Source organism: Pongo abelii, chromosome 5, assembly GCF_028885655.2.
Source record: "Pongo abelii isolate AG06213 chromosome 5, NHGRI_mPonAbe1-v2.0_pri, whole genome shotgun sequence".
Lineage (NCBI taxonomy): Eukaryota > Metazoa > Chordata > Mammalia > Primates > Hominidae > Pongo > Pongo abelii.
This window is the reverse complement of record NC_071990.2, coordinates 35,586,436-35,594,945: the sequence shown is the minus strand read 5'-3', so window position 1 is coordinate 35,594,945 and position 8,510 is coordinate 35,586,436.

Here is an 8,510-nt window from a genome sequence, read left to right as displayed (position 1 = left end):
GGAGCTGCAGACTGGAGGTGTTCCTATTCAGCCATGCACTAATTTTTGTATTTTTAGTAGAGACGGGATTTTGCCATGTTGGCCAGGCTGGTCTCGAACTCCTGACCTCAAGTGATCTGTCTGCCTCAGCCTCCCAAAATGTTGGGATTACAGGCGTGAGCTACCACGCCTGGCCAAATTTGTGATTTTTTTTGAGATGGAGTCTTGCTCTGTTGCCCAGGCTGGAGTGCAGTGGTGCAATCTCAGCTCACTGCAAGCTCTGCCTCCTGAGTTCACACCATTGTCCTGCCTCAGCCTCCCAAGCAGTTGGGACTACAGCCCGCCACCACGCCCGGCTAATTTTTTGTATTTTTAGTAGAGACAGGGTTTCACTGTGTTAGCCAGGATGGTCTCAATCTCCTGACCTCATGATCCACCCGCCTCAACCTCCCAAAGTTCTGGGATTACAGGAATGAGCCATCGTGCCTGGCCCAAATTTTGTGATTTTTAAGTTAACATTCCTAATAGAGACAGTTTGGATCATGAGGTCAGGAGATTGAAACCATCCTGGCTAACACAGTGAAACCCTGTCTCTACTAAAAAGTACAAAAAATTAGCCAGACATGGTGGCACATGCCTGTAATCCCAGCTACTCAGGAGGCTGAAGCAGGAGAATCACTTGAACCTGGAAGGTGGAGTTTGCAGTGAGCCAAGATTGTGCCATTGCACTCCAGCCTGGGTGACAGAGCAAGACTGTCTCAAAAAAACAAAAAGACAGTTTCTCTCCTAAAAGAAATTCAAGGAGCACTGTTAAGTTATTCTATTTTTCACTTCATTTCATTTTTATATTAAGAATATATGAAATTTAATATATCTAATAAATACCTATGTCTATATTTATTATTTAGAACCCATAATTCTACTTTGGATAGTTTGTCTTGAGGAAATAATCCTAAATATATAAAAGGCTTTGTACACAAAAATGCTCATTCAGTATTATTTAAACCAACAAAAAACTGGAGATAACCTAATTGTCCAACAACAGAGAAATTTTAGGTAAATCATGCTGTATCCTTCTGATGGAATATTATGCAGCCATTAAAAATGACGTTTAAAAAGAGTTGGTAATATGGTCTGAGAGACCAAAACACACACCCCTTTATCACTAAGACAGAACCTAAGGTTAAGGAAACAAAGGTTAATTACACGGTTCAACACAGCTGGCATGGCAACTCCCTAAATTCCTGTGGCTACAGGAAAAACCACATTCTGGATAAACTCTCTCAACAACAGGAGGTATCAGGCAAATGATCAGCCCTCTCCTAGCTAATTTACAAGCCAGACCACTACAACTCTGATTGGACAGAGGACTGAGGACTGGCCTTACATTCTTTTCTTTCTTTCTTTCTTTTTTTTTTTTTTGAGACCGAGTTTCACTCCTGTTGCCCAGGCTGGAGTGCAATGGGGCGATCTCAGCTCACCACAACTTCCGCCTCTGGGGTTCAAGCGATTCTCCTGCCTCAGCCTCCTGAGTAGCTGGGATTACAGGCATGTGCCACCACGCCCAGCTAATTTTGTATTTTTAGTAGAGATGGGGTTTCTCCATGTTTGGTCAGGCTGGTCTCAAACGCCTGACCTCAGGTGATCTGCCCGCCTCAGCCTCCCAAAGTGCTGGGATTACAGGTGTGAGCCACCGCGCCCAGCCCTTTTCTTTATTTTTTAAACATTTTTTATTTTTTATAATTGAGATGGGAGCTCCCCATGTTGCCCAGGCTTGTCTCAAACTCCTGAGCACAAGCAATCCACCCACCTTGGCCTCCCAAAGTGCTGGGATTACAGGCATGAGCCACTGGCCTACAAACATTCTTTTTTGATAAGCAGCTGCAGACCTTAAACCAGTTTCAGCCAGTTTATAGAGGCTCCACACAAACTTTGTGTTCTATAGTTCACCTTTGATGTAAAGAGCCAAATTCCACCTCATTTTAATGCTAAAACCTGCCCCAAAGTGAACATGGGATGTATGTTACATATATGTTTGCCCATTGCACATGTACTTGGCTCCCCTCATAAATATGTATAGTTTTTCCCCCAAACCCGCTAAATATGTATGACTATTGTGTAGTACAGACCCTGTGAGGCTTAAAACCCAACCTGCCCTTTCCCTCTTTGAAGAGAATAGAGAGCACCTTCAGTCCATGTCTGAGACTATCTCTTCCTGGTTTGCAAACTGATATCACTTAGTAAAGCTCTCCTATCTATTATTTAACCATCATCGTGGTCTTCTGGACAGTAATAAAGTGGAAAAATGTTATAATCTGATATTAAGGGGAAAAAGATATGATGATACGTATGGAGTGAAATCACACTGTTTTGAAAACTAAAAATTAGCATGGAAAAAAACTGAAAGGAGCCGGGCATGGTGGCGTGTGCCTATAGTACCAGCTATTCAGTAGGCAGAGGCACAAGGATCTCTTGAACCTGGGAGGTGGAGGTTGCAGTGAGCTGAGATTGCTCTGCTGCACTCCAGCCTGGCGTCAGAGTGAGACCCTGTCTCAAAAAAAAAAAAAAAATTCCGGGCGCAGTGACTCAACCTATAATCCCAGCACTTTGGGAGGCCGAGGAGGGTGGATCACTTAACATCAGGAGTTCGAGACCAGCCTGGTCAACATGGTGAAACCCCATCTCTACTAAAAAAACAAAAAAAAATTAGCTGGGCGTGGTGGCAGGAGGCTGTAGTCCCAGCTACTCAGGAGGCTGAGGCAGGAGAATCGCGTGATCCCAGGAGGTGGAGGTTGCAGTGAGCCAAGATCGTGCCACTGCACTCCAGCCCGGACAACAGAGCAAGACTCTCTCTCCAAAAAAACACAAAAACAAACAAAACAAAACAAACAAACAAAAAAACTGAAAGGAAACACAGAAAAATGTTACCAGTGACTGTCTTTGGATTGTGGTTCTGCAAGTTATTGTTTTTCTATGTTTTTTTTCTGAGCATGTTTTTTTTTCCATAATAGAAACATTGTTTTCTTCTTCTTTTTTTTTTTTTTTTTTTTTTGAGATGGAGTCTTGCTGTGTCGCCCAGACTGGAGTGCAGTGGCGTGATCCAGGCACAATGCAACCTCCACCTCCCAGGTTCAAGCGAGTCTCATGCCTCAGCCTCCCAAGTAGCTGGGATTACAGGCACCCTCCACCACACTGGCTAATTTTTGTATTTTTAATAGAGACAGGTTTCAACATGTTGGCCATGCTGGTCTGGAACTCCTGAACTCAGGTGATCTACTCACCTTGGCCTCCCAAAGTGCTGGGATTACAGGCATGAGCCACCTCACCTAGCTATTTTCTAAGAACAACAAAAATCTTCTTTATATTAAGAAAAAACATATATCCTCTGATGCTCTTACCCAATAATCTTAGTTCTACCCATTGAAGGTAAACTAAGTCAAAACTATTTTCCATGTAAGAGCTTTTCTGATGTTTGACATTTGACTTCATTCTCCTATATATTTTCCTTCCTTCCTTCCTTCCTTCCTCTCTCTCTCTCTCCCTCCTTTCTTTCTCCTTCCTCTTTCTCTCTTTCTCTCTCTCTCTCTTTCTTTCTTTTTTTTTGAGACAGGGTCTTGCTCTGTCGCCCAGGTTGGAGTGCAGTGGAATGATCTTGGCAATCTCTGCTTCCTGGGCTGAAGCAGCAATCTTCCCACCTCAACCTCCAGAGTAGCTGGAACTACAGGCATTTTCTTCCTGCCTCCTGTGCAGCTAGGACATAGTCACATGACCAAGGCACACCAATCAGATGCATTGGAAGGTGGAAAGATGAAGAACCAGGAAGCACGCATAATTGATTCAGGTGAGTGGCAGCAGCAGTTCCACCCAATTTCCAGAGACGGCCAGAGCAGCAGTTGTAAGAGCAGCATCCAGCATTTGGTAAGATTAGCCAAGGAAGCAGCAGCTTCTGTACCCACAGGTGGCAGCTGGATAGTGTTCACAAGAACTGTTGTGTGGCTTGATTTGGGTACTGTTTCTGACTACACAGCCTCCAAGACAGCTCACTTGACCTCCCAATTATTTAAGGTACTCCCTTATATTCTACTAATAAATTTCTTTTCTGGAAAGTCAGTTAAGTCAGCTTAAATCAGTCAGTTTCCGTTACTTGAATCACAAACCTAGACTAAAATAGCTTCCCTGAATCTTCATTTTGACTAGATTGGCCCTGGGGGACAGCTCAGAGTGGGAAAAGTTGATTCCTGCCAAGCATCTACAGCCCGTTCCAGACCACACAGGGATTTCAGCTACCGAAACCTGCTCTGATGCCTGATTATTGTGTACCTGAACAACTTACAGTGCAGAGTGGGAAGGCTGGATCGCCTCTGAATTTGATTCTCCATAGCCATTTCAGCCTCTAGCCAGCAGGTGGGGGCCTCCTCAGTCTTCTGAAATCAGCCTGCCAGGCATCGCCCTCTCCTTCCCCTCTCACTGCTGCAGGAACTAGAGAGGCGACTCAGTAGGTACCCCTTGGGCCAGGTGGACCCCTGGCAATAGTTGCTAACATGCCTCTTGTACTCCAGCCCCACTTCCCCATCCCTCCTCACATACAAGCCACAGAAAGAGAAGACGTGGGACCACAAATGCTGCGCATTCCATGTGGCCCCAAGGGTTTATGTGTATCTTTGAAGGCATCAGAGACAGGACACACTTTTCTTTGTCCAGGGTGATGGAAAGGACACAGGAGTTATTTTCTAACCCTGGAATTAAAAGACTAGAAAATACATTCTCCTTCCACCTAGGAATGTCCCCCAAGGTTGACGGCCTTTCATGCCAGTCCCATCATGGCTCGCATTCAGGTGTCAGAGTGATCTTCCTTTCATTATATCACTATATCACGCCTCCACTGTCGATCCTTCCCTATGTCCCACCATAGAATATTTAAAAGCCTGGAATGGACCCCATTTACAAGTGAGGAAACTGAGGCTCAGAGGTTAGCTTGCTACCTCAAATCTAAACTCTGCATAGCTTCCAAGAATCTCTATAACCAGGTCTCACTCCACCTTTCTACTCATGGGTTCTCCATAGCAAAATTGCCCTTCCAATCCTGAGAGAATATATAAGAACCATGCAGCCCCTTGCATATTTTTTATTTTATTTTATTTTATTTTATTTATTTATTTATTTTCTTGAGACAGAGTCTCACTCTGTCACCCAGGCTGGAGTGCAGTGGCGCAATCTCGGCTCACTGCAAGCTCTGCCTCCCGGGTTCATGCCATTCTCCTGCCATAGCCTCCCGAGTAGCTGGGACTACAGGTGCCTGCCGCCACACCCGGATAATTTTTTTGTATTTTTAGTAGAGACGGGGTTTCACCGTGTTAGCCAGGATGGTCTCGATCTCCTGACCTTGTGATCTGCCTGTCTTGGCCTCCCAAAGTGCTAGGATTACAGGCGTGAGCCAACCGCGCCTGGCCTCCCCTTGCATATTTTTTAAGATAGTAATTCCAAGCTTTATCTAAGATGAAGCATTTTTTAGCCAATCAGTTTTTTAAATTCTTTTTTTTTTTTGAAACAGAGTCTCACTCTGTCACCCAAGCTGGAGTGAAGTGGCACTATCATGGCTCACTACGACCTCTGCCTCTGGACTCAAGCAGTCCTCCCACCTCAGCCTCTGGAGTAGTTGGGAATACAGGTGCACACCACCACGCCCAGTCTAATTTTTTTTTTTTTTTTTTGAGACGGAGTCTCACTCTGTTGCCCAGGCTGGAGTGCAGTGGTGTGATCTCAGCTCACTGCAACCTCCGCCTCCCGGGTTCAAGTGATTCTCCTGCCTCAGCCTCCCGAGTAGCTGGGACTACAGGCGCGCGCCACCATGCCTGGCTAATTTTTGTATTTTTAGTAGAGACGGGGTTTCACCATGTTGGCCAGGCTAGTCTTGAACTCCTGACCTCGTGATCCACCCATCTTGGCCTCCCAAAGTGCTGGGATTACAGGTATGAGCCACTGTGCCTGGCCCTACCCAGCCTAATTTTTTTTTTTTGAGATGGAGTCTTGCTCTGTCACCCAGGCTGGAGTGCAGTGGCATGCTTTCGGCTCACTGCAACCTCTGTCTCCTGGGTTCAAGCAATTCTTCTGCCTCAGCCTCCCGAGTAGCTGGGACTACAGGCATGCGCCACCATGCCCAGCTAATTTTTGTATTTTTAGTAGAGACAGGGTTTCATCATGTTGGTCAGGCTGGTCTTGAACTCCTGACCTCATGATCCACCCACCTTGGCCTCCCAAAGTGCTGGGATTATAGGCGTGAGGCACCATGCCCAGCCCTGGGCCTTTTTTTTTATGTATATATATAGCTATCTTTTTCCTGCAGTAATTTTTCAAATTTTTAAATTCTTGACATTATAAACTAAACTGAAATGTATTAACATTCCAGTCTTACATTTCTTATTGACAAACAGAAATAATATTCATGGGCCAAAAAACTCCAAACAAAGCTAAAACCAGGGAAAAGTTTGTAATACTAAATATGGGTTTCAACATTGACAGCTGAACAGAGAATATTATTTTAAAATTCTTAGCAGATGATAAAGTTGTGTAGAAACTGAATACTTACAAATTATTTACAATGTGGAATCAGGCCAGGCGTGGTGGCTCAATGCCTGTAATCCTAGCACTTTGGGAGGCCAAGGTGGGCACATCACCTGAGGTCAGGAGTTCAAGACCAGCCTGGCAACATGGTGAAATCCCATCTCTACTAATAATCCAAAAAGTTAGCTGGGTGTGGTGGTGCACACCTGTAATCCCAGCTACTCGGGAGGCTGAGGCAGGAGAATTGCTTGAACCTGGGAGGCGGAGGTTGCAGTGAGCCAAGATTGCGCCATTGCACTCCAGCCTGGGCAACAAGAGTGAAAATCTGTCTCAAAAACAAACAAACAAACAACAATAACAAAAAACCAGGAATCACTGACCCCAAAAATTCCACAGTTAGATCATAAGAAAACAGCAGAAACGGGTTCTGAGGGAATCTACACTGCTCTAGCATACCCCATTCCCTTCTCAGAGAAAAGCCTGGCATTGATTAGATACCAGGCCTGACTAATACTGGCAGTAACTTGCCTGACAGAGGAAACTTCTGGATTGGCAATTTTGATCTGGGCTCTGGACCTCTTGCACATTTTTTTTCTTTTTCTTTTTTTAAAGATGGATATTCACTATGCAGCCTAGGCTGAAGTGCAGTGGTGTGATCATAGCTCATTGCAGCCTTGACCTCCGCACGCATCACACCTGGGTAATTAAAAAAAATTTTTTTTTAAATTTTTTGTAGAGATCGGTCTCACTATGTTGCCAAGGCTGGTCTCCAACTCCTGGCCTCAAGGGATCCTCCCACCTTGGCCTCCCCAGTAGCTGGCACTCTAGGCACATGTCTCCACACCTAATTTTTTTTAGACACATGGGCTCATTATTTTGCCCAGGCTGGCTTTGAACTCCTGGCCTCAAGTGATCCTCCCAGCTTGGCCTCCCAAAGTGCTGGGATTACAGGCATGAGCCACTGCATCCAGCCACCTTGCACATTTTTAAGATGACATATAGGATTTTTCATCATTAGTTTAAAACATAATAGTTACCAGCCAGGTGCAGTAGCTCATGCTTGTAATCCCAACACCTTGGGAGGCCGAGGTGGGTAGATCACTTGAGCCCAGGAGTTCGAGATTAGCCTGGGCAACATAGTGAAACCTTGTCTCTACAAAAATACAAAAATTAGCCAGTCTCATAACCCAGTCTCAAAATAAATAGATTAAAATTTAAAATAAAATTAAAAAAAAAAAAAAAAGCAATAGTTACAGAGAGTGCATACAATTTCTGTCTTTTTTTTTTTTTTTTTTTTTTTTTTTGAGACAAGGTCTCACTCTGTCACCCAGTCTGGAGTGCAGTGGCATGATCACAGCTCACTGCAGCCTCAACCTCCTGGGCTCAGGTGATCCTCCCACCTGAGCCTCCCAAATAGCTGGGACTACAGGTGCCTGCTACCACACCTGGCTAACTTTTTTTGTATTTTTTGTAGAGATGGGTTTCAGCCATGTTGCCCAGGCTGGTCTCAAACTCCTGAGCTCAAACAATCCACCCACCTTGGCCTCCCAAAGTGCTGGGATTACAGGTGTGAGCCACCACACCCAGCTGCCTTTATTAAAAAGTAAATGCCATCCCAAATCGCAGCTTCTACCTAAAACTTCCCTTTTCTCTGAATTCCTACAGCACTTAGAGTTTAAGCTTCACCGCTCATCCTTGAAATCTGCCTCATTATATTAGCAGCTTTGTTTCACGACACTTTAAATAGACTGTAATGAAGTTCCTTGCAATCAGGTTTAGTGTACTTGCAAAGTCAGGCGCAGTGGCTCACATCTGTAATCCCAGCACTTTGGGAGGCTGAGGCGGGCAGATCACTTGAGGCCAGGATTTCGAGACTAGCCTGACTAACGTAGTGAAACCGCATCTCTACTAAAAGTACAAAACAACAAAAAAATGCCAGGTGTGGTGGCACACGCCTGTAATCCCAGCTA